General features: G+C 42.3%; 1 protein-coding gene across 1 annotated transcript in view; it reads right to left on the reverse strand.

The window, feature by feature from the left end:
- Positions 1-5,748: 5,748 nt before the first annotated feature.
- Positions 5,749-27,386, reverse strand: part of borcs6 (BLOC-1 related complex subunit 6) — a 58,571-nt gene continuing 36,933 nt past the window's right edge. The window contains exon 8 of the transcript XR_013844938.1: positions 5,749-5,854. The gene's annotated coding sequence lies outside the window, so the exon portion shown is untranslated. The remainder of the gene's footprint in view (positions 5,855-27,386) is intronic.

Below are 27,386 nucleotides of genomic sequence, written 5' to 3' on the forward strand. Positions count from 1 at the left end.
TCCGACCCGTGGACCTTTACTGCAGGTCATCCCACCTCTCTCTCTGTCTCCATTTCAACTCTGTACTATCTAATAAAGCTTGAAAATGCCCAAAAAAACATATTTTAAAAAATATCAGCAAATACAAGGCTAAGGGGTTCACCACTAGGCCAGATTATTAGTCATCTAAAAAAAAGTCAGGAGTCCTCGAACGGCATTCTTTGTACAGATGAAACAAAGATCAACCTGTAGCAGAATGATAGGATCACAAAAGAATGGAGAAGGCTTGGAACAGCTTATGATCCCAACAGATACCATCTGTGAAATACGGTGGAGGCAGCAGGGGCATGCATGGTTTCAAATAGCACTGGGTCACTAGTGTTTGAGATGATGTGACAGAGGGACCCCAAAACAGTCTGCGAAAGAAAGGGGCGCCATGGAACTTTCATACATTCCTACTCAATAGCGGCGCCAGTGGTGGTAAAGTAAGCTGCAGCGATGTGTTCTCTCACTACGTCCGGCCAAAACAGTGATACAAGAGACGGTGTGATTGAGCGGTTATAATAATGGATGAGGTAAATTGACTAACGTTATGATTCTGACATAACTACTCCAGCTGTTGAGGCTAGCCAGTTGAGTTTCTTCTTTTCTGTTTCAAAATGCGGAACACACTCGGATATAAGAAAACCCTCACAACCATTCGATTTCTTGATTTTGCCGGAAAAATCCGACCCAATTCTTTTCATAGAAATAACTGTTCTGTTGTTTAAAGCAATGGATAAAGTCGAGAAAAGTCACATTTTTCAAGTAACATTCCTACACATTTATCCATATGCATTATCATGTATGTTGTAAATTGTTTTGTAAATGTTACACCACCTAGAAGAGATTTAAGATAAAGAAGTGGAATATTCTGCAATGGCTGATCATCTGATCTCAAAACGATCAAAGCTTGCATTATACTTGCTGAGGTCCAAACCAAAGGCAGAAATACCCAACAACTGCAGACAGCTGCAGTAAACAACCGGCAAAGCAGCACAAAGGAGGAAACCCAGCATTCTTAATGTTTTGATACGATTATATACGTTTAGCTCCTTGTATTAAAGCCAAAATTATGATACACTGATATTTCTCTAGCAGACAAATACACAGCTACACATAAAACCAAATTAAGAACAGAATGGTGTGCAGAAAAATATTCATAGACTTCTAATCCAAGGGGGACCAGCAAGACTTGAAGCAGCAGAAATGATTTTCTATTCTATTTAGTACACACTTATTTAAATTTATAAAATCTTAGCCTAACTACCTCAGTGTTTATTTGACGATATACAGTGCAACAGTCTTATTTCTTTATGCCTCTGTGACGGACTGAAAGTGACCCTCATGGCCATCAATTCGTCAGACCCTGTAAAGAAATACCAGCCCACACACACACACTCCCTGTCCAATAATAGAACATTAATTTCCCAATTTATTTCGTCTCTAGTCCACAGGCTGTCAGTCCTTCAGGTGTTTTCATTGAGGTTCAGGTTTCTCAGACACACTGTGAACTGGTAATTAGTTTCCCCTGGCTTTCTGTCTCATAGCCTCTCTTTCTCTGTGTGTGCGTGCGTGCGTGCGTGCGTGTGTGTGTGTGTGTGTGCGTGTGTATGTGCACGCGTTTGTGTGTGTGAGTCACATCCAGACAGAAATCAATTTCAGGCGGAGATCTATCAGCTTTTGTAGCCAGCGATCCAATCATCAAATAATGCATCTGATATCACGCTGTCGAGGTGGTCTGTTCATGGAGTGATTCACTCTCTCTCTCTCTCATTCACTTTCTCATTCTCTCTCTCTCGCCGTCCAAATCTTGTCTCCACCACCCACACACCTGCAGTATTTCACACACACACACACACACACACACACACACACACACACACACACACACACACACACACACACACACACAGCGAGGTGACCAATGGTGTTTGGAAACACGTCTTTACCTCGGCATTATCAGAGGAAAATCCCTCCTGTTAGATATCATCAGCCTTAGGGTGTTCACAGCACGCCGGGGGATATTTTCAGATGAAGTGTTGAGATTGATGTATTGTTCTCCTACGCCTGCTTTGTCTATCCCCTAATTCAGTTAGAGATGTCCTACATTCCCCTAGAAGCACTGGAATTGCATCCAACTGCTGCTAACAACAGGTGGAAAGTGCCAACAGTCAGATAAGAGCAAGAAGGGCCATTTGTTTCAAAAGGTGACAGCGGTGCCTCTAATATAAAACACTCTTGTGTTGCCGCAGCATGGCTTTCTGTTCTGTCAATGCAATCCTCACTCCAGACAGAGTATGTTTACCTCTCCTGTGACGAATGTCTCCCTGCATTCAGCATCTGATTGCTGCTGATCTATCATCAAAGCGTGGCTGTATCTACCATTGACGTCACCCAGGTCCAGACATCTGTATTTCTTCTGAGGTTTGGATCATAAATGTCACAAATGAATGTAAGATATTGTTCAACGCCGAAATGTACCATCGTGCTCTCGTGAGTCTCACTTCTACGCTCTTGTGTTTGTGGTGAAGTGGATGATCTTGGCGTGAATACTTAAAGCTGGGGTGGAGGATTTGGGGAGAAAATGGCAGTTGGGATAGAGATCCAAATCCAAATACCTCAACCGCTCCACTTGTTCTCTTTGGTCCCTCCCCTATGGTCCCTCCCTGACACGCTCTACACACCAACAAAGTCGTACCAAAGTGAATGGACAGTCCCAACAGCCAATAAGAAGAGAGAATCGGAGCCTCGCTCTGATTGGTCAAAGTGTACAGCTCATGTTAACTTTGACCAATCAGAAATCACATACCCTGGGCGCTCCGGTGGCGTAGTGGATAGAGCGCGTACCACATTGGCTCAGGCCTTCATTGCAGTGGTCGCGGATTCGAATCCGACCCGTGGACCTTTACTGCAGGTCATCCCCCCTCTTTCTCTATCTTCCCATTTCAACTCTGTACTATCTAATAAAGCTTGAAAATGCCAAAAAATTATCTTAAGAAAAAAAAAAAAAAAAAAATCACATACCCCAGCTTTAACTCAACACCTTGGTTCTTTGATCATGTCAGCTGATTCTATGCAAAGCATGATACAGGAAATTAAATAACTTGACTAGCGGTCTGCTTGTAGTCCAATAACATTCATCCCCAGACATTGGATCGGATGGAAAGCTTGTGTGTGGTAAATGGCCGTGCGTCCTGAGGCCAGTTTCACTTGTGTGTATTAACTTATTCCACCGTTCAATGAGAAGTTTAAATGCTTTTCTTTTCCAAGTCAGTCAGTCTGGCACCACCCTATATTTTCATTTTCATTGCTAGCTTATCCCAGTGGATATCAACTGACCCTGTTTACTTTCATCGCTCGAGACGGACCAAAATGAAAAGGCTCCGTCAATCAAAGCTCGGCTTTGTGAAGGACAGGACGAGATGAGGAGAGACTGAGCGAGAGAAAAGAGAAAGAAGTAGAGAGAGAGAGAGAGAGAAGTAGAGAGAGAGAGAGAGAGAGAGACAGCAGTTAGTGCCCAGGATGGAATCAGCATTATGTTACAGTGCTGTTCAACACCAACACACACTGACCTCATCTAATTCAAAATAAAAATTCAAATAAATGTTCTTTGGTGATTACAACACCACCTGAGCAGAGTTATAATGTATTCATATAATGTGATTGTATGAATATATTATTGTCATGTACTGTATATACCGTCTGACACACCTTTCTTCTCAAATCCAGAATGATGTAAACTCAAACAGGAAAATGAAATCAGAGAGGTGCATGTTATTGCACTTACTTGTTTATTAATATAATATTTCACACTGACAGAGAGGCTGTGCAGTGCAGTGAACGCAGAGGGTGAGAGAAAGGACAAAGAGTGGAGGACGGAGAGAAAATCAATAGAGATAATGTAATGTTGAAGGCAGCAAACAAATCCTCCCCGCTTAGACAAATTTATTCGGAAGAGAAAACGAAGGTTAACAGTAATCACTATTTATACAAAACATGCTGGTTATATAGACAAACATCCTGGTCCATCTTTTACGTTCTATGTGCACCTTTCCTGAGCATTGAGGGAATGTAACGCTTATAGGTGAGTAGAATTTTATCATAATGATAAATGATGGCCACAACCACATAAAAAAGAGCAGAGGTGTAATTCACAATAGTAATCTTTATATTTCAGATGGCTGACATGCCTTGGCTCTAGGGACGTTAATGGTGGTCAGTTCATTGGTCCAACACTTTTGGAACATGTAAAATATCACAAAAACTACGGAGATGGATTGCCATGAAATTTGTCCTTGACCCAAATGATAAATCCTGTTAAATATATTCTATTTCCCCTTTAGTCCATATGATGAGATCACCTCAAAAACTGAATGAATACCTGGCAGTCTCAGTTAATACAGCATACATTAACATTTCACATGTCAAACATTGCATGTGTATATTATCATGCTAGATAGGGATTTAAATATTGCATAATTTAAATGAAACATGCTTGCTCATCAATGACCTCAAATGAATAATGTCTCAAAATGTTCTATCAGTCAGTAAAACGAAAAGGATTGATGTACTGCATGTGGTCTCTTGGAAAGGAAATATGCTCAACAAATATGTAGAGGCAGAAATACTCATGTAACCACACACACACACACACGCACACACACACACACACACACGCACACACACACACACACACACACACACACACACACACACACACACACACACACACACACACACACACACACACACACACACACACACACACACACACACACACACACACACACACACACACACACACACACACACACACACACACACACACACACACACACACACACACACACACACACACACACACACACACACACACACACACACACAAACACACACACACACACAGGCGTATTAAACTCTACAATGTGAGTACTTCAGAGACCTGCACGCTTCCCTCCGAGTGGTAACAGGTTTTCTTCCGGCTCCACTTAAGTGTCTTCTCATCTTTGTGTGTGTGTGTGTGTGTGTGTGTGTGTGTGTGTGTGTTACATTAGGATCTGAGTGTGTTTGCCCACTGCAGCTTGGCATCATGTGTGTGTTTTTATGTAAATGCAACGTTTGTGTGCCAAGCAGCAACAGTGCATGTCTTTACCAGCTGTAGTCACTAACACAAAGAGTATCTCATGTGCGTTTGTGTGTGTGTGTGTGTGTGTGTGTGTGTGTGTGTGTGTGTGCGTTCGTGTGTGTGTGTGTGTGTGTGCGTGCGCGCAGTGTGTTTTGAGTGGTTAAACATTGATGTCATAATGCATTGAGACAGACGGCCTCTCCCACTGTGACGTCGTCATGGTTACCACATGAAGAGACAATTCTGTAAATATCTCTATTTACCATCAGTTACACACACACACACACACACACACACACACACACAACACACACACACACACACACAACACACACGCACACACACACAACACACAAGCCATGAACATATGGTATGCGCAATCACGTACAATCACACCCGCCTTTTCCCTCACTCGCACATTTTTACCAAGTGGCACTCAACACACAGAAACACATTAGCACACAGTCACTTTCACAGCCGTGTTCTCCAACAGAAGCAGACACAAACACTCGCCACCATCCGCCCTAACAGACTGTATCTGTGGATGCACCTCTCCGTCTGACAACCCACAAACAATTACCGTGCCATTTCGGTCAATTATCGTTCAGTCATTTCACCACACACCAGTGCCTTCCCCCGCTTGCTTTGCTGCCTGTCTCTATCTCTCCTTCAGGAGAAAGGTCAGCTCTCACCAGGAGACCCACTGGCCTGTCAGGGAGACAGAGAGAGAGAGAGACAGAGAGAGAGAGAGAGAGAGAGAGAGAGAGAGAGAGAGAGAGAGAGAGAGAGAGAGAGACAGAGAGAGAAAGAGAGACAGAGAGAGAGAGAGAGAGAGAGAGAGAGAGAAAGAGAGACAGAGAGACAGAGAGAGAGAGAGAGAGAGAGAGAGAAAGACAGACAGAGAGAGAGAGAGAGACAGAGAAGGAGAGAGGGGGGGGAGTGAGAAGGGGGAGCAGTGATGGAGCACAGCCCAGGCTAACAAGGCTACATTTAAAAAAACACCTTTTCAAAGTGAAGATAATATAGTACATAGTCGTTTTCATTAAAGATATCCCACCAAACCAAATTAATAAAACAATAGCAAAACAGTTTATCTTGATTAGCAAACAACACATTTGTATCAAACGTGGCAAAGAGTTGTACAGACAGGTGACAAGAGTGCTGAGTGTCAGGACAACCCTCGGTTCTTGTTTCCTACTGCTCTTTGTAATCACCTACACTGTTCCAACTTTTTCTCATTTACATGTTTTCCTCTTCAAGTGTCTACTCATCTGTGTGTTTGTGTGTGTGTGTGTGTGTGTGTGTCATTAAGAGCTGTGTGTGTTTCTCCACTTCAGTGCTGGAGTGCTGCACATCTGCCTTGTCTAGTGTGATTGGATCCAGAGTCTTACATACTACCTGTTAACCAGGTGAAAATGAGCTGCTGCACCTCAGTCACATCGTTATTCCACCAGATGGAAAAAACATGAAAACATTTGTGCTTCATGATCATCCAGAGGTCGACCTGTCTATAACTTTACCAGCACAGTCTACAAACAGTGTCGGGGTCGCTTTATGTCATCGTCATTTCCAAAAGCTCTGCTGTTTCTTTTCTTTCTATCATCCACTCTAAAACGCATGAATCAGATTGACCCACTCATGAGACCGTTTTCAAAATCCCTCACTTAAAGGTGCAGTGTGTAATATGACATCATCAAGAAAGTTCTAGAATGCAACGCTCCCTGGTTAACCCCAACCCTTTTGAATAATAACAGAAGCTACAGTGGCCTTCAAGGACAAGAACAATTCTAAATTTCAAACAATGCACCTGATGACATTCCAACTATGACACTTTCAAGATGGCGGCACTAGGCCTTGGTCCAAAATATGCAGAAATATGGACATATATGAGACCCTTTCTAAGGGGAAAAAAAATTATTCAAAAAAAATGTTTCAGCTATTATGCACTAAATTAAATGTACTTATGGATATTATAATTACTTTCTACAAAATCTGCTAGGAAATAAAACCCAAAATTCTACACACTGCAGGTTTAATAATAAAAGACAAAAAGGCCAAATCTAGCTGGTTTGGTATGTTGAATGAATAAAGGAATTACAGGTGGAGATGCTCTCACACGTTTCAATTCTTCTTTTGTTTTGAATCTGCAGTCATAACAAGATACTGTACATCACCATATATCTATGGTACATCACTAACTGATGCCTTGGTTGCAAAAAAGTATTGGCATGGCAACCATCAAATCAAGACTAGTTTTATCCGAGGCTGATTGCTTGGAATGGGTGGTGAAGATGCATTTGGCCCTTATCAGACTAATTATCTTTTACAAAATTAAGCAAACTTGAACTGAAAAAAATAAAATATTATACCACACATTATTCCCTGCCTCTCTGAAATCACTGCTTAGAAATTTGAAGATACAAAAAAACACTTGAGAGAAACACATTGCTGTATTGATGAGCGTCATTTCAAATGAGACGGCTATGATCATTTTAGCGAACACGATTTCACCACACAGCGACTGTAATTACAAGTTGTGAAGGTTTGATGCGTGTTCATCAAAAAAACTAATCTTTTTTTATTTTTTTCGTGTGCAGAGAATTGTCGGCTACAAGGGATAATTGCAGAACATCAAAACTAACAGAATGGAAAACTGTAGTGGGAGTGATGTGTGTACCCACTGATTCTATGAAGAAAAACCAAGTCAAGTGAAAGCAGGATATGTGAGCCTACTGCTTCACAACTAATGTTTAACTCCCTTCTGCAACAGAAAGCAATAGGCGTCAGCCACAGGAACTGTATGCCAGGTCTCTTAAATACTCACAAAAAAATCTAATTATATTTCCAAATGTTATTTTCTGATTTAGTGAAATAAATTTGGATGGATAGATTTACATCAGCTTGAGAACGACAGATACATTTTCATCATATACTGGAAAAACCATGTCTGTTCATCCTCTTGGCATGAATTTTTTAAACATTGCCAGAGTGTCTAGAGATGTTACATGTATTCCAATATTAAGACACATGCATTCATACATAACATTTGCATTGCTTTCCGAATGAAAGTTCCCTTCTCGATCTTGGGGAAGAAATAATCCTAGCCCTCTAGACGTATTTATAAGCTCTGTATTCAAGGAGCGGAGCCTGCTGCTCAGTCTAGTGGAAAGTGTGGAACTTGGGTCACGTAATATAGGAGACAGCGGTAACAGTGTTTTAACACCTAATATCATGTGGCAGATGCTTCACACCTGGCTCTTGGGATGACACTAGAGCCATCTCCGCCGGCTGATGAAGACTGACATGTGGGTGAAAAGCTGTGAAGGCTCTCCAGTGGACCTTTGCTCTCATTCCATTGCTTTTTTTCCCCCCAGAAAAATGGCATCTCTTTGAATAACCTAGACTATTCAAGATATAAAGGTTATACCTCTCACCTGTTTTTTTTTTGCCTCTTCACTGCCAACAGAAGTATGTAAAGGTGCTTACGGACGGACAAAAATGAAATTGGTTAAATAACACCAGCCGGTGAAATCTTCAAGCATCCTTGACTGTCCTCTATGGAGAGCAGACAGGATTGTCCTCTTTATTCATTCCGTTTCATCCCTTTTTTTTCTTTCTTACATTTTACCTCGTCCTTGTCTGTTAACTCCTCTGCTTTCAGTGAGATGTCCTCGAGAGAAATTCAGACATATTTAAAGCATATTATTATGTCAGTGTGTAGATAATGAATAACAGTATTTTTTGTGTGTGTGTGTCCAACATAATTGGATGTAAATCAACAGCGATCATTCTACTTACTCACCAAAACACACACACACACTACAGAGAGGAGAAGAACAGACGAAAGCATAGGACCTTGAGTCAGAGAGGGAACAGGAAGAATAAAAAGATGAATTTGAAGGTGGATTTGATTCCCTCAGGCAACTCCAAGGAGACTGACACAAGTGGAATATGAATGAGGAAAGAGTGTGTTTGTGTGCCTGTGAGGGTGAGTGTGCGTGTGTGCGCACGCGTGTGTGTGTGTGTGAGTGTGTGTGTGTGTGTGTGTGTGTGTGTGTTTGTGTGTGTGCGCGTGTGTGTGTGTGTGTGAGAGAGAGAGAGAGAGAGTGCTGGTTGGTTTGGGCACAAGGAGAGCAAGTGATGGTAGAGAGCGCCCGAAAATGAAAAAAGGAGATTTTGAGGGAGAGAGAGTGAGAGAGAGTGTAAGAGAGAGAGAGATGTGTCAACGAGAGAGGCGAAAAAGGAAAAGTGGCAAACAGAGAAGGTGCAGAGAAAAGGGGGAAAAAGGAGGGGTCAAAAAGCCTGAAAGGAAGACTGACAGGACGAGTGGAGAGACAGACAGGCTAAGCTAATGGTAGAAGACAATAGGAGAGAGACAAAAGGAAATGATAGATAAGAGGTAATGAAATAGTGCAGGCATTTAAGAGAAGGGAGAGAGTGAAGGGAGAGAATGACTAACTATGAGGCAAAAATGGTGGGAAGGTCGTTTAAGGAAAGTCATGAGGTAATCTGGCGAGACAAGCCTGATCTCTGGAGCTTCACACATGTTTCTCTCCCGCAGATCAGTCGGGACTTTTTCCAATCTCTGTGGGGAGGAGCCTGGCCCTGTCCGTTAGTGGAAGGCAGACCCTTATTGGTTTATCAATCCAGCCTCAATTAACAAGAGTAGGGAGGGCCCAGTCTGCCTGAGGGCCAGATTGACGACTACATGAACCAATCAGAAGCTGCCTTCCACCAAGGTACGAACGCGTGCCTTGATTGGCCGATAATTTTTTGACTCCTCCCCACAAAAGATTGGAGAAAGTCCAGAGTGATCGGCAGGAGAGATACAAATGTGAAGCTTGCAAAATTAGGCTGGTCTCACCAGGATAGACCTAAGGACAATTTACAGCATTATTTGAACTAACAGAAAAAACTAAGGCACACACTAAAACTAAGCATCCCGAACGTCGATCCCTGATGTACTGTTTGGGGCTGGTTCCAAACCTCTGCGTTTAGATCGGCGTAGGAGCCCCGGCTGTCTATAGAACACTGTACTTTCTTTCAGCATGCACAAATGACGAACATGTAGCGGTTTACGAGCTGGATTACAATGACTGAGCATGCCTTCAAAATGGGAAAAAGATGAGAATCGTGGTTGACAAAAAAACAAACAATAAAGAAGTAAAAAAAAAAAAAGGGAGTAAAAATGTGTAAGGTAACAAGAGAACAGGAACTAAAGAGGAAGACGGAGTGAGAGAAAGGCAGCCAGATGAGCATGAGAATGAGAGAGAGAGAGAGAGAGTGAGGGGGAAAAAAATTCAGACAATCAGTATATGACAGAGCGACAGGAGGGAAGGCAAAGAGAGCCGGTCTGGGGATCAAACCGGTCTCAGAGATCATCTGACTTTAGATGGAAATGGAGTTGAGTTGATGAGGAACGAATCGTCGCAGATGAACAGACGGGGAAGCTGAATACAGACGAGGAGCGGAGGTGAAGAGATAAAAGAAAATCAAAAATTGCGGAAGACTTAAGTACCTGTGGTGTGTCACCTTGTTTGGTGCATGACGCCACCGCTCTGCAACGATATGAATGCAGAGAGCGTGGGCTCCCTTCAATCTCAAGATTACTCCTGTATTTCACGCAGAATAAATATATTTGGGTTAGTTTTTTCTCAAGGTGTTTCGGCTTCATTAAAGGCCACAGATTGAGTGGGGATAAAGAAAGACGCAAAGAAAAAAATGGCAGACACTTCTCAGGAAGAAAAATGTCACCTCGTTATATGAAGGTTTTAGATTACTTGACCTAAAAATGACATGTTTAACTTGACGCGTTCTCCATTTTCAGTTGAGCTATATGTGCTAGACATAACAATAACTACCCTGAAAAACCATTGACAGCAACGGTTGCAACATTATAAGCTTCTAACTTCCTTTACATCGCATTTTTTAATTCTGGTACACGGTGACGCATTTTGAAGATGAAGTGATTGTCGTACGAACAAAAAAACGATAGACAATGATTGTTCGGATGGGCTATGCTTTTTAATTCCCTGCAAAGACAGATGGTGGAAGTTGTTACGTGGAGATTGGAAAATCATTGCAATCACTTCACCTCTCTGAAGTTGAGCGAAACACAACAACACTGGCACACACTTGACAAGTGCAATGAAGGTTGAGAGCTGGAGATTTACAAAGGAGCATCCACAGATTTGGAGAGACTTTGGGTGAAGTAACCCATTTGTTTGTGATGGGACGTTTTCGAAGGCTTGAAGAGTTTGGGTAAACCACATCCGACGTGAGGAGAAAATCGATATTTTGGGCAATGGAGCGCAGCCTGAGTAGAGCCTAGGTGGCACAAGCAATAAGCAACCGCAAAGGCTGAAGGTAATAGGCTGAGACAATCACTATCTTCAAAACATTAAGCAAGTAACCCTTGTTTTCTACAACTAAATATCAAGCCAATTCCTCTGAGACAAGATCAAAAGTAGTTAAAAGTAGTAGTGTCACGTTTTCAAGTTGTGCTAAAGGTGTGACCATAAACGGGGGATTTTTAATTAATTTTTCCCCCCTTTTTTTCGGGGGGGATTTAAACATCTATGAGGGAGCAGCCGAAGACAACAAAAAGCAACTATTTTGATTTGATTTGAAATGATAGCGCCGTTTATATTATACATCACACTTGATGCAGTGACAATGCTTATGTTGCTGCGTCACAAGCCCCTCTCTCATTCCGGGATGTGGAGGGCTTTGTAAAAGCACACACAGATTGGCCAGTATGCCAGCTTTACTTGGTCCACGAAGCCTGCATAGTAGTGGATTGTATTTCCATCAATTTGGGCTGGCCACAAAAGCACAAAAAATGAATTTCCTTGTCTCCACATTATACATTTTGGGGTCTTGTGCAGATAATTTTCCTTTTTTAACAACACAATCAATTTAATTTGCATATTATTATTCAAAATTGCAAAATGAGACGTGAAAATATTTGTCTCATTTAAAACAATCTTAATCAATCTCTAGTGTGTTGAAAACTGCACTCATTCTGTGTGAATAACGAATAAGTAAAAAAGACTAGAGCCAAATGCACATGGAAAGCTATCATCTTGAGCAGCAACTGAAAAGAGACTAGAGAATTGGGGGCTGGAATCAGACTTGGGGTGCTGTAAGGATATTGTACTGGACATTAAGCACTGACATATACCTGGTACATCTACCGGTTTGTTCACTTTCCCCATTCATTGTCGTTTCCACGTCACACCAACATAATGCTGTGAAGGATAGGTCAACGTTGTCAACAGATATCAGCACAGCATTTATGGGTTTAATTACTTACTATAAATCCTCTAGGACTACAAACTCACTGCTGTCATATGGTAATAGGCTGCAACATTAATTACTGAAACAACAGCCTAAAAGAACACGCAACAGATAAGGTAAACAACAGGTGTAATGGAAGAGTTGTTAATTCTGCCTTTCTTTTGAAGGTGAAAATAAAGTCGCTGCTGCTGTTGTGGGGGAAAAAAAACTTCAGTATTTATTTGAGTTTTTTCTTCGATCTGGCTGGTTTTTCATGTGTTGTTTTATCGGTAGTGCATGTTTTCTGACCCTGGGGGCCGGCGAAATCCATTCACTATCCCCTTAATAAGATTTCAAGGATTCACAGTCATCAATCTTCAAACGAGCCTGTCTTTCTAAATTTCGGAAAAATTGACTTTCTGAAAAGCACAGCAAACAGCAGGTGAAGAGAGAGAAGGTGTTCACCTCTGCAGACACACACACACAAAAGGAGGAGCCCATCGGTCTTCCTAACAATTCACTTTAGCGGACAGCTGAGGAAAGACTTCTCTTACTCCCCCATTTATTTAACATTTGTTAGGGATGAATGCCGCTGATAACTACATGATAATGAGCCGTCCTCCACAGCATGCCCTGTAAGTAACACACCTCCAGGACATCCTGTCTGAGTGAAGGTCAGGCATTACCACCCACAAAACTCCTATCAGTCACGTTAATGTGTACAGGCCGGGGAGTAGTGACTCAAGATGTAGTGACAGCTAAGTGTGGGTGGACCGCTTGTGTACGTGCGCAGGCAAAATAGTCACATGAGAGAGCCCATATTAACGCCTCCTAGCAATGGCTGTGATATTTGTCTGTCACCGAGGCAATTTTTTATCAGACAACCATCCCCATCCATATTGACTTAGACAACTTGCCCAGAAAAAGGAAAAATCGATTGGGTGAGATCACAGAGTTTTTCCAAAGTATTTCATTACGTTGTGAATTAAGATACTAAAACTGGACACATGATGTATCCTTATGATCCTGATCAAACAAACAGACAAACTCAAATCAGGTCATTGAGAAGATTGAAAACTATTTAAGAACATGAAGGAATAAAGATAGTTAACCTGCATTCCTCTTCTTGTCAACAAATCCGCAAGAAAAAAAGACCAAAATCAACAGTGTGTTAGTCCGTCTCTTAACTCCATCCAACGTACCCTGTCTGGACATTCATTTAGCTCTAGGCCCATTATTAGAGTTAGGACCTGATTTAAGAAAATAGCCATTACAGATTAACAGTTCTTAAATCAATGTTCCTATCCTATCCTACTTCAAGATTGGGAAGGTCACAAAAGCATTCGCAATTCCCGAAACCTTTTTGAAGTCGGACCTTTAGGCTTACTGTGTTGCGAGACTAAATGTTGAAAACTGATTGAGCAGTAAAGTAAAGTCTTAACCAGACTCTGGATAAGATTGGGTAAGATAAGATAGGATAAGGATTCCAAAAGTAAGTTAGGATGTATTTTTGTAAAACAAAATCAAAAAAAAAAAAAACTTTCTTAAACGTTCCTATCTTAACCTAGGTCTTAAGAAGTTTCTGTAATTGGCCTACACCCCCTGATGTGTATACTCACAGATGGTGTACGTGGGATTGAGTTAAAGTTAACTACTGCCCATGTTCACAAAGCAACGTGTCACCTGGTACACCTGACTCGTGTGTTGAGGATCGGATGATTTCATTGGTGAAGAGAGAGAGAGACACAGAGGGAGGTGAGCAGGGGGTGGGGGGGGGGCAAGAGAGGAGGAGGAGGGCGAGTAAAGGGAGTAACGGTCGTCTCCATGGTGAAGCAGTTGTCGTCATGGTTACCCACAGAGCCCGGGTCAGCGGCTCCAGGAATGTGCATGCTGTTTGCGCGCACACACACACACACACACACACACTGGTCATTATTTTCTCCCCCTCTGTTGTATGATTGTGTGTACGTCCGTGTGTCTGTGTGTGTGATGACAGATGAGTCCTGTTGTCAGAGTCACCAAGGGGTGTGAATGTCTGCACTTCAGGAGGTAAGAAAAGAGGTGTGTAGGTAGGTGGGTGTGTGTGTGTGTGTGTGTGTTTTCAGTGTGTGCCAGATGAAATAGAGCCATGGATTGCATGTTATTTCATCTCCTTTACTTTCTTTTGCAGATACAAATACATGTTTGCATCTGGTGTGTGGTGTTTTGTTAATGTTGGTGTGTGTGTGTGTGTGTGTGGGTCAAACAGGTTCATAGCGAGGAGGGCTGTGACAAGACAACTGTGACTCTACTGAAGCGACCACATGCAGGCTCCTGGCTGTTTGTGTATGTTTGTGTAAGCGTGTAAATGCCGGTGTGTGTGTCTTCAACACAGCAAGGAGCTTAAGTTAACCAACGTGCACTGCTGTGCTGCCATTTCTGTATCAGAAAAACATTGAAATCCTTTTGCGAGTGCTGGTTTAGCCCACTGAGACAGACAGACGCACAAACACACACGCACGCGCACACACACACGCGCGCGGACACACACACACGTCTCCGCCTCCAGACATGCTCACCCGAGCACAAAATTTCAAAGTTGAAGCAGGAAATTCACTTACTATTTTCCCAGTCCTTCCATTACACTTAGACTTCAACTGCGATGCACACGGTTACCATGACATGCAGGCATGCCATAGACACGCCACGGCACACTGCTCTAACGTGCTCTAATGTGTTTGGATGCATGTTGCTGTTTGCTTCTTATTGATGTGCCTCCCGTCTGAACCAGTGCACCACCGCCTCTACTTTATTCTAACCCCACCTGCTCTAAAGCCCCGGGATCCACTGAAGTGTGCAGCTGAAACAGTGGATGGCACACAGGGTTTAAGGGCAAGAAGCATTTAAGTCTGTTCAGAGCTGCTGAGTAACAGTAGTGTACGTGCAGAGCTAGCAGCCATCTCAGTAGCAAGGCAAAAAGGGAATTCTCCACTGTGTTACAGTGTGCTATGCATGTTAACTTGCTATTGTCAGTATTAGCTTGTCATTGTCAATGTTGCCTTTGTACCATTAATGTTAGCAAAGCTTGCCAGCACAATTACATGGATACGTTCATATGGTACTGGACTATTTATAGATGAGAATGGTAAAAGTTCAGCCAAGTTTCACTGTGTAGAGATGAGATGAGTCTGAGATGTCCTCAAATGGCTTCTGTACAGAGGATAAACTGTACTGAATGTACTAACAACACAAAGTAGCTGTTACTTTGGCACTCCGGACATTTTTCATTAACATTCTTTCTAACACCTCATCTCTCCATTTCCCATCTATCCAACTATCTAGGTGTGTTGTCCGACGAACATAACAGATTCATAGACACACACTTCTACAACTAAGCCGTTAAAAAATATAATTCCTCAGATTATTATGTTCAGTGACTGCATTTTTAAATTGATTTTTCTTTACAAAATCTGTGCATGATACCTACGGAATTATACTTGGTTAGTGAACCAGGGTGTCCAAGGCAAAAGCATTACACATAACATCCTTTATCTACTATATTCACGTCATTACTTCCTGCTTTACACTGACTTAAGCACTGGTGTGTGGATCTGTGTGTGTACATGCATGTGTGTGTGTGTGTGTGTGTGTGTGTGTGCTTGAGCGTGTACGGCAGAATGGCAGAATATGATCGCAAATCTGGAGCTGAACCGTCTGATGGAAATCACTGACAATCTACCACAGATTGTACGCTGCTCAGAGGCTGGGCTGCCAGACACTTTGCTACCGTAGCTCGTACAAATCAGTCTAAGAATGGCAGTGTGCTGTTGACGCTTGAGTGCTGTAGTTAAAATGCACCGCCTCATGGTAAAAAAAATCCCTGAAGTGTGTAGGTCTGAGTGACAACCTAATGCTAAAGTGAAGCACTGATGAGCAGCAGCAAGTAACGGGCCTGACTTGTGATCCAGTGGATGGGGCCTTGAAAGAGAAGGAGAAGGTCCCTGAAAAGAAATGTTCCTAAAAAAAATCTGATGATCTGTAATAACAGGTTTCGTGACCTGAGGGCAAAGCAGACCTACAGAAAAGGTTTTGCCAATAAAGGTCATCAACTCACAGATATCAACATGGGGACTGGAACAGTTTCACAAGTTCCTGGACAGTGAGGGGTGGTAAAGGTCACTGACAATGCACAGCATGCCTTGTTGAGCCAGCCAGAGTATAACTAGTACTCAACCTGCTGCCCTTTACCGCTCTGACTGAACACGCAGGAGGAATTTCTACTTCAGTTAATATTGCATTGTTCACCAAATTTCCACCTCATTTTCACACGCCAGAAACAGAAAGTTAACTGAGCCTTTAAATAGCTCCTAAAGAGCCAGAGGGGCGGGAAACAATTGTGTTACCAACTGAATAATTGAACTATTGTGTGATTTAAAGAGAACTATAAAAAGAAATGATGAGGCGTTTATTGAAGAATATGTACAATATAGAATTCTTCATTGCTTACAATTGCAACATGAAGAGATTAAGATCTCAGATTTTGAAGTTTGTATGACATTAAGTATGTATTAAGTATGAGAAAGTTTTAAGGGAGCAACATTTAAAATGAGAATCTATCTTCTAACTACATAGATCAAGGAAAATCTGTCTGTGTGTCATACCTCATTCTCCTCAACCGCTTGACCTTTCACGCTGAAATGTCACATGGCCCTTCAGTACACTGAGGCCCCGTTCTCACAGTGAAAACGTGACAGTTTTCCCATTTTTTATTTTTTTTTTAAAACCCCGTTCAGACACAATTTATCTGACATCTTCACCCGTACACATGTTTTCAGAGGAAAAGGGACGAATGTAGTAAGCATGCCAGGCCAGCAGTTGGCGGTACAAGGTAGTAATAGCATTTCCGGTGCATCCGGTGTCGGCTGTAAGAATTGAATAAAAAGGCGCGCCTGCGCAAGAACGATTCTTTTTCTCAGCTCTGTGAAAAACAACAACAAACATGGCGTGTCCGCTGTTCACAGCATTGGTGCAGCAATTCCATATTTTGTTGTAGGAGCGATTGTCGGCACGATAACAAACTCATCAGCAACAGCACAGCGAATACAGCTCGGTGATCCGCCATTGTTGTTGTTGTTTTCCAACTGGCGCACATGGACCTACAAAGACGGCGCATGCCCATTTATCTCCAAACGCAATGCGCATGTGTGAGGGTGGAGCCGTGGCGTCAGCGTTACCAGGGGAAATGGTTTCGGTGTTTACAAGAAACCAAAACCGTTGTGTTTTCCAGAAAATCCTCCCTGGGAGGTGATCTCTAAAACTTGCGGTTTCATGCCTGCGTTTGCTGTTTTCATGTACATGATATAGTGCAACCGCGGGAATTTTTCCGCGTTTGCACCGTTTCGTGTTGCCGTGAGAACAGGGCCTGAGAGAGCCATTTTCCTCATTTGCCATTGCAAACGTTGAAAAAAGCTTGATTTGGAGCACTTGTGCTGCGATCGCAGCCGAAAACATGCGCATGCCCAGCTGGGCCGACTCATTTCACCGGTCTGTGTGGCTTCAGTTGCTGTCGGGAGCAACAGGAGGAGCCATATTTTCTGCTTTGTTTTGTGCAAGGGAGGAAACAATCTCCTGCATGTTGTTGTGTTATTGTGAGGCAACGCAATCAGAGGGTGCAGCAGCAGCCCCAGCACCCTGTGGTATGAAGAACATAAGACACTGAGAGAAAAAAACGTGGGTCTGATTTACCACAAACAAACACGGACTGATTTAAGGTTTAAGGTTGGTGAAATGTGTGTCTTCTATATCATGTCAACATGAAGCAGTATCCAGCAGTGAGGGGTTCCCACCTTCCCCAACTACACGCACAATGCTCCATATTGTTTCTCACCCCTAATTTCTGTAATGCTAACCCTCCCGCTGTTAGATATGACTATTTCTAACTCCCACTGTTTTCATTTCAATAATTATACTTTTATCTTGCTCTTTTTGTACCTTTGCTAGCCACATGAAATAATTGCTTATAAAATATTTGCCTGTGATCTTCACAAGATTCTAACCACAGGCACATCCCAACATTGATATGTAGCTGCACTGCACATATCCACAGGTAAGGACTAGTTTGTATGATGTTCAAATCCCCACAAACACAAACTGTACTTTACTTATCCATGCACAAAAACTGCAAAACACATTTACACAAATGCTCCAAACAAGGTTAATGTTTCTTTTGTACATTGTCCCTGTTCAAATAAAGTTATAATATAATACAAGACTCTTCCTTATCAGTATTGGTTTATATTCTCAAAAACCTTCCACGATTGCAAAGTTACAGGTTAACTTGACACTCACGATCTTGATCTTGACCTTGACCCAGCTCTGACACACGACTCTGTGGCCCTACAATTGACCCCTGACCTTCGTGACATCATCAGTCATCAAACTCAAACCCTTGTGTGTGTGTGCTGAAAGGACCTTTTGAATGGACCTGAATGGACCTCCCACTCCACCTTTATTGTCGCTCTATTCACTCTCTATCAGGCCTCTCAGTGGTGCGTCGGGCCCCATCTGTGAATACCTTGGGCCACGCCACATGATCCACACTGAAAAGCATTATATACATCAACACAGACATCAACAGTCTTTCTGAAAATGCCCCGGTTGGGCGAATAATGCCACTTGAGGCTCCTTCAGTTCAATTTTGGACAAGGAACTCAAATCTAATGTATGTGGTGGCGCCGAGATGGCCCCACCGCCAGCTTTTTTTTGTGTTCCTAGGGTCACAACGCTTGTCTTAGTGACCCTAAGATATTGTGAATTATTAAACACACAAGACACGTGTCCACATGCTTTAAAATAAAAGACACATCAGAGATTTTCAGTCAAATGTCATTTGTGGCGCCAAGGGGACGCCATCTGGGCCCTCGCCTTTCATCAAAGAAAGATAGAAAAACAGAAAAGAAGGAGAATTATTTAAAGCCTATCAACCATTCTTGTCACTTACACATAAAAAGGAGTTAATACACATGCAGACATTTAATGATCCTGCTGACATTTTTTTGCAGGGCCAAACAGCCCTCCACTGTTGGCTGTGTTAATTTAACATGATTGATCTTTTCACTCTGACACTGTTTGGCGAAGTCCTTGATGACAGCACACAGAGTCTCTGCATGTGCCCAGAGTTAAATCCAAATCCCATTCTGAAGCCGCTACACTTGGTTTACTTTTGTTTTGTCCGGAACAAATTGGTGCAAATTCAAATCAATTATATTTTATCTGAAGGTATCAATGAGATTGTTTTTGAGTGTCAGATTCCTCTATTGTGATGTTTTTTTCTCTCTCTCTCTCTTCTGTGCGGAGGCATGGTGTGTTTGAGGTAAACAACATTCCGGTCCATTTTCAGCCCAGAGAAGAGGGCATGAACCATTAGCTTCCGGGAAGGATAGCTGGCTTCCCTGGTTCATTGGGCTCATGGATGGCTGGCTGTTACACTCAGGTGGACAGAGAAGCCAAGGAAGTGGGCATGGAGAAGCCTCAGGGGGGGCCAGACAATAACAAATGACAGACAAAAAAAAAAATAGCGACCTTGTAATTGAAATGCCATTGTGAGTTTCTCAGTTTTATCTGAAATATACTGCCGCCGCGCACAACAGCAACAACAGAGAGCGGGGTCTTGTCTTGAGGATGTAATGACTTATGCATTTGAGCTCCACACATCACTCAAAGATGCAAAGAAAGCCCCAGCTACACCACGAGAACTGCATTATTATTTGTTTGTCAACACTTAAGCGGAAAACGATTTATTGCAAATGTTTCCAAATTGTTTGTTCCAATTTTGTCACACACAGACTTGTCCTCTGCTACATTTGTACAGCGATAGATAAATTGGATTCTCTTTTTATAACCAAGTGGTGGAGGAAGTGCAACATTTTCAAGGTAATACACAAGAGAGAGAGAGATGAACAGGATTTTTAAAAAGCAAATAAATGATGTGTGGCTTGTCAGATGATGATCCACAAAGACAAAGAGCTAAAAAAAAGAAAAACCTGATTTTAAACCTGATCAAGGTTCATGTTAAGTCAAAATAATCCTTAACTTAAAAAGCCTTTGTTAAAAAAATACAGGTATCGCAATGTTTTCGCTCTTTGCATTCAACCTTGAATGTGCAGGTACATTAAACAGGACGTGGATGGATTTTTCTTACTTTTGTGAAATCAGGTGGAAATACTACAGAATTGAACACCCACAACAGCCACACACTGTTGGACTGTTGGCCATGTCTGGTGCAACGCCCTCTTTGGACTCAACCAGTTTTGGCTGCAGACACACCATGGTTAGATGTTTGGTGTTTCCAGCCCAGCCAACTGGCACAGAGACACACGTTACTGAGCAACATCCACAGAGCATGACTCTGGAGCTAAGATGGCTGCCGTGCGTAAAGGCCAAAGTGTGGGCGCTTCCACTGACTGGCATGAAGAGGGCTGGGCCAGTCTGCCTTCTGGCCCCCAACAGCGGACTGTTTGTAATGACAGAACTGTGGCTCAGAGGTGCCACATGGCACTCTGGCCCAACAGTAAAGAGTTTCAAAGCATTTGATTGTTGCCAAAGTCCCAGAGAACATTTTTGATGCTTCTACAGCAGGGTGAAAGTGTGCGGCTTTTTTTTTCTGTTCACTGGCCAACAAGTGGGTTTCATTTTCACGTCTATCCAAACTACTCATACACGGCACCATCATTCTTCCTCTTACTTTTTTGTTCGTCCCTTTTTCAAATAAAGGCTGGATAGGTTGGCTGAAAGACCACATTTCATGCATCTAGGAGGGTTCTATAGCCCTGCCTTTCATCCACAGTATAGCCTAAAGAAAACCATTACTTTATTGTTGACATTGTATTTTATCTTTATTCTCAACATTCTATACTTCTATATTCACAGAATTGTATTTCCACTTTTTTCCTAGCGTGCATAATAATAAAAAACTCTAGTTTTTATTTCTCTAACATGGCCCAAATACTATTCCATATATGCAAAACATGGTAAAAAGTGAATCTACTTAACAAAGCATTTTCTATTTTAATATATCCTTTATGAAGAGTTTTTTAGTCTACAGTATAGTTTGTACTGGTTCAACAGGGACAGTATGATAGGAATGTGTGTAGTCATTCACAATTCTGTGTGAGTACTGCAGGAAAACACAACACAGTTGACGCTGCATCCAGTATGTACAGGGTATGGTGGTCTCTAAAGGCCAGGACACACCAGCCCGATAATCGCCGTCGTCAAAAAAAAAGACGAATCTGTTTGGTGTGTGCCGTGACGTCGGCCGACGTAGAGGTCGTCGGGCTTGTTTTGAGCCTTTCGGTTCAATCGGCGGCCGACCGTCTTTCATTTGGAGCAATTTGATTGGTGGAGGGCTAGCGAATCAGTGAAGCCCGGAAGTGAGGCGGGTAGCACAAACAGCTAACAACAGCTAGCCATCGTTTTAATGTGTTTGTTCGTTTCGTTTTGCGAGTACTCACATGCATCAACCCTTGTTGACTGCTCGACACCATGCTCGACACTCTCTGCTAAAAATTGTGCTCTTATGGTCCATAAATATAAATACGTATTTCTATCTATGTTTATGCTCTAGAGAGCTGTCCCATCATTTCCGGCTTTCGTATTTTTTCGGGCCACAATACAGATTAGCGCCGCCTGCTGTTGTGGAGACATTACAAGCGCGGGACGTACGGAAAATAAACAGTCGTCTCGGTGTGTTCTTTGGCCGCGACGGGAAGACTGGAGCTTCCTGAAACGGCCGACTCCATTTTTTGCGTAGTCGGAACATGTCGGACTGGTGTGTCCTGGCCTTAAACATTTCTATTGCAGCTGTAACAGATGCAGAAGCACGACATAGCTTTTTCCTGTCTGACCTTTTGGGGCAATAAACCTAGAAAAAAAAAGTGCTGCATTGTTTACTGATAAGTGGTTTCTGACCGACAACAGCGATGGGCACTGTGGCCAAAAACTGCAAATAGCAGCAGAGGAAGGGACATTGGCAAAACAAGCACTTTGAAGCTGAGCTGCCCAGCCTTCATGCTTCTCTCTGTGAGTTGAGTGCTAGATTGTTTATTTCACTGTGAAGGGAACCACTTTGGGCACTATCTGCTAAAAGTAACATAAAAATATGGCAAACTTTCAAGAACAATCTTTAAACTTATCTTGGTATTTTTTATTATAAATGAGTTAGAAAGACAGGCACACAGCAAAACGGTCCACTGGGTATTCAGCTTAGCATACATCGATTAAAAAACAACAACCACTCTTCCACAAATGACATTGGAGTGCAGCAAGCAAGCAGTATGTGACAGAAAGTTTTGCTGTGACTGTTTTCTGTTTATTGCTGTTGACACACAGATTGGGTAATAGCCTGCCTCCGTCTTTGAGAGCTCGTTTCTTAAAAGACGCGTCGCCTCTCAAATCTCACAGGACGGCGGCTATTGAAATTCATCTCTTCAGTTCATCTCTTTTTCTCTGAAAAAGCTTTTTCCATTTTTGGTGTGAATAAAATTTGAACATTTCAGACACCTCATCTCATCCCACAGTGTCTCAGATCTGTGGGCTCAACTCAGGAAAGACTACTCATCGGCCACTTCAGAATGGTTGAGAACAGTTACCAGTTTCAAAATGATCCAAGTGGTAAGTTCTTTTCATGTGACGCCCCGTTGGTCTCATCTTGGTTAGACCGCTCCCGTGGACAGTTTGTCTTCTTTGCTAAAAACTGCCGTGTAACAGTTGACTTTAGAGCATTTGTGTTCTAATAGTCAATAGCAGGTGACTCACCATGATGCATTTTACATTATTAGGTCAAATATTTGAACCTTCACTTTCAAACTCTTCTTGCTGTAGTAGCAGCAGCCCGCCACATGAACAGCAGGAAATACTGGAATACCATGACATGTGATAAACACATTCATGTTTCCCTCACGATCATTTGTCATAATTTTGGTGATCCTTGGGCTCATCATACGGTCTTACTTTTTCTTTGTCCATCTCTTGGTTTTATCACCAAAAATACCTTCAAATCTTATATCATTCTTATTCGCCACATTTTCTTGTTGTTCTTAATAGAATACCAAGCATGCTAAGAAGCTTAATTAAAAGAGTTGAGTTGATAAAAAAATAAAAAAATCTGCTCAACATCAGTATCAGTATATTATAATATTCATTGTGAGCATGTTAGCTTTAGCATTAAGCTCAAAGGTCAATGTGGGATTTGACAGTCACCCTGCTATATACAATTAGTCTCTATAGGGTGCTGGTTGCTCCCTAGATGTAGTATTAAAGATAAAGGTGTAAATATGTCCGAAACTGTAGTTTGTCCATTAGCCTTGACATCAAAGCTAAAGTGTATCCGTGTCACTTTCCTTAGTGTATCAAACTTCACCAAAACTAAACCCCTCGCCTTCAAACTGCATTGTCCTCGCCTGGTTTCATAAATTGAACCGATGATGCAAACAGTTGAAAATTGAAATAAACTACTTCACGTTCCCTCCGAACATGCTCTATTTATCCAGTGATAATCCTTTAGCCTTGTTTCCCTCTCTTTCTGTCTGCGTCTCTCTCCCTCTGTGTCACTTTCTCAATTTAATTTCTCAGCTTGAGTCGCTGCACTGGCTCGACTGTTAACTAGATGAAACACTGCCAAAGTGGTTTACGGAATGTAAAAAAACTTTCTGCCAGGCTTTCTTTCTTTCTTTCTCTCCCTCCCTCGCCAATGTTCTTCACCCCCCTGTTTACCCCCTGCCAGCTGCACCCCTCCTCCTCCTCCTCCTCCTCTTCAAGACAACGTTGCGTTGCGGCTCTGTGCTCCTAAAGAGCTGAAACTGTCGGCCGGGGGAGCGGTGAAATGGAAAAATTTAATCGCATTAAGAGAAAAACCTTCTCTTTTCATTTGTAAATTCCTGGGACACGCTTTTTTTCTCCATTCCCTTTTTTCCCCTTTTACACCTAACTCTCTCTCTCTCCCTTCTTGTCCTTACCCCGACACGGCTGCTGAGCTCAGAAAACATCCGCCTAGGCTTCAACACACACACACACACACACACACACACACACACAGAACTACAGACACACATACAGTACATTTACACACTCAACTCTTCACTTCTACCTCAGTGGATTTGACAAACCAGAATGGAGGCCTGTTGGATGGGTGAACGCAAGCACACACACACACACACACACGCACACGCACACACACACACACACACACGTGAGGACATTCATTAACATAATGCAATCCCTAGCCCCTTACCCTAACCCTCAAAACGAAATTCCTAAACCCATTCCTTACACTAACCTAGACCTATTTGAAACCGGAACATTAAACCGTAGTCGTGACCCTCTAACAGCTCCTTTAAAGGCCTGCTCCAAAGTGAGAACTGTCCAAAATTGTCCTTACTCTTAATGTCTTAAACTTAAATTGGTTCTCACAAAAAGAATTGTAGAAGCACACACACAAACACACAAACTGTAATTCCCTTCCTTTTCCTCCTTAAACGAGACGCAGATCAAAGACCGTTTCACGGACTCCTCCTCCGTTCCCTCCCTCCATCTTGCTTCAAATCAGTCAATGTACCTCGACAGTTTTTACTTCCTCCACTCTTCCTCCATTTCTTTCACTTTAACCTATTATCTCCTTCTTTCTTTCCTTTTGGTTCCCTTAATTATTTTTCGAAAAAAGCACTATTCCGGTTTCATGTCGTGTCCGCATCCGCCTCCATTGTCATTCAGCTCCACAGCAGCCCTTCCTCCGTGACGGACACACGCACGCACACAATCACATACGCACACACACTATAGACACAGACACACACACACTCTTCATTCCAGCTTTACCCACCATCCCCACCTCTCTTGGATTATTGACCTCTTTCGCCTAAACACACACACACACACAGCTTCCATGGGGATGAGCCACCTGAAGAGCGCTGAAGATTAACGGACCAGTTTAAACAATGTCAAGAGCTTTTTCTCTGAAACTGCACTGAAGAAATCCCCTACACAATCTCACACACTCTCTCACACACACACACACACACACACACACACACACACAACAACAACACACACATACACACATGCACACACAGATTGCATTTTAGGTGTTTGCAAATGTGACTCAACGAAAGTGAGTTGCACAGTTACAAAATGAATCTCCAACGGAAAATTAAACTCCTCAGGGATTAACAGTTTAAGGAATTTGCCTGTGAACTATCACCTTTAAGTCTGCTAATATTTGTCTTCTTCTTGCAATTAGGATTTGCAGCTTAAATTCAAGTTAAATTAAAAGGAAAGTTTCCATGTGAGGGACTTTAGCGGATGCACCCTTAAAGCAGAATAAATTATTTAACTGCTATCGCAACAGCTGGGACTTTTTTCTTCATCTTGATTCTTGTTAGTTTGAGATAACAACACAGAGGCAGCAGTTTCTCCCCTCCGGTTTCTCTCTTTTTTCTAGCCTTTTTTATTGTACGTCAGCTCTAAACTCTGCGGCTAGTGTCCCCGCTGAACTCGATGCTATCTATTGTGTGTAAAAAAGGCTGGTTAGCTTCACATTCCTACCCGATACTGTCACACCAAAAAGCACAATAGAGGTGCTTTCACACTGCAAATCTTTTAGTTCAGAGCCGCAACGTCAGCCAAACTGTAATACAACTCAGTCTGCTGTGTGTGTGTGTGTGTGTGTGTGTGTGTGTGTGTGGTCCCTGCTATTTCATTTGCTCTCTGTCCTTATCTTTCTCTCTCTCTCTCTAGCCATCAGGGGGAGCTCTCATGCAACCTCTTCACTCAACACTACTCCACCCGATTGACAATTAAAACATGAGCTTTGTGGAAACACAAATCACTAGCTTCCATGTGTGTCTTTTCTTTCAGTGCTTCATAATTATGTGTGTCTAATGTATGTACCAGCCAAAATACTAAAGGAGATTTAAAGGTCACTATTAGTGCTCATTTTTAGGTTCAAGATTGAAATTTAGTTTTTTTTACTAGATACTGTTTTAATGGTGTAGTGTCCAAAAAAAAACATTCATATTTCTCACAGCGCCATTGCTAAATCTCCTCTTTTCAGCCTTTGTCTGAAAACACTCCATTTTAGAGCTTGTCTCCCTAAGCCCCGCCTTCCAAGAAGCCCAGTCTGCTTTTCGTTGGCCCTGATTATAACTGCAGGTTTGAACGTAACTGCCGATTAGTTTCAGGGGTATCTGGGGGTGGGGTTATCACAGGTGGAGGTAGTGCTAAATTAGGTTGGTAATTAGGGGGGGGCGTGGCTCCTCCCCTTCTGACCTCATACAGGGAGAAAAGTCTGAATCTTTTTGAAAAAAGGTTTTCAGGAAGGTGGAAGTAGGGAAAAAGAGAGCGTTGTTTTTTCTAAATCTTTGACAGTCTGTAGACACTGCCGGGACCCATTAATGTTGAAAAACCATGAAAAAGTGCAATTTGTATAAAAGGTGACCTTTAATTGACCCTTAAGACACCAAATCTTCATCTTTATGTGTGAAGTGATTCACACATAGATATCAGTAACATTCATTTTGTATAATGGCTCTTTTCAAACATTACGGAGCCGTGCTTCAATGCTCTTGCGGTATTTGGGATTGGTTCCACACTGTGGGAAAATAGCTCTGACCTGGAGGATAATGATGAAAGGGAAGAGGAGTATTCCCTGCGCTCTCACAGATTGCATCAGAGACGGTTTTAAAACTAATTTTGCACTTGAATGACTTGTTCAGTGGTTTAATTAATAGCCATCATTAGTGTGAGGGCCGCCCACGAAAGCTTCTTATTAGGCTAATGAACACACCTACATCACTGATACATTTTCACACCAGTGTCATCTTTTATAAGAGTAAATATATAATTCTACCGCCTAAAATATAAAAGTGTCCACGCATAGTTGAAATTAAGAGAATGTACGCTTTTGACCAATATTTTGTGGATGTACAGT

The sequence above is a fragment of the Ammodytes marinus genome (assembly GCF_949987685.1).
Source record: "Ammodytes marinus genome assembly, chromosome: 7".
Lineage (NCBI taxonomy): Eukaryota > Metazoa > Chordata > Actinopteri > Uranoscopiformes > Ammodytidae > Ammodytes > Ammodytes marinus.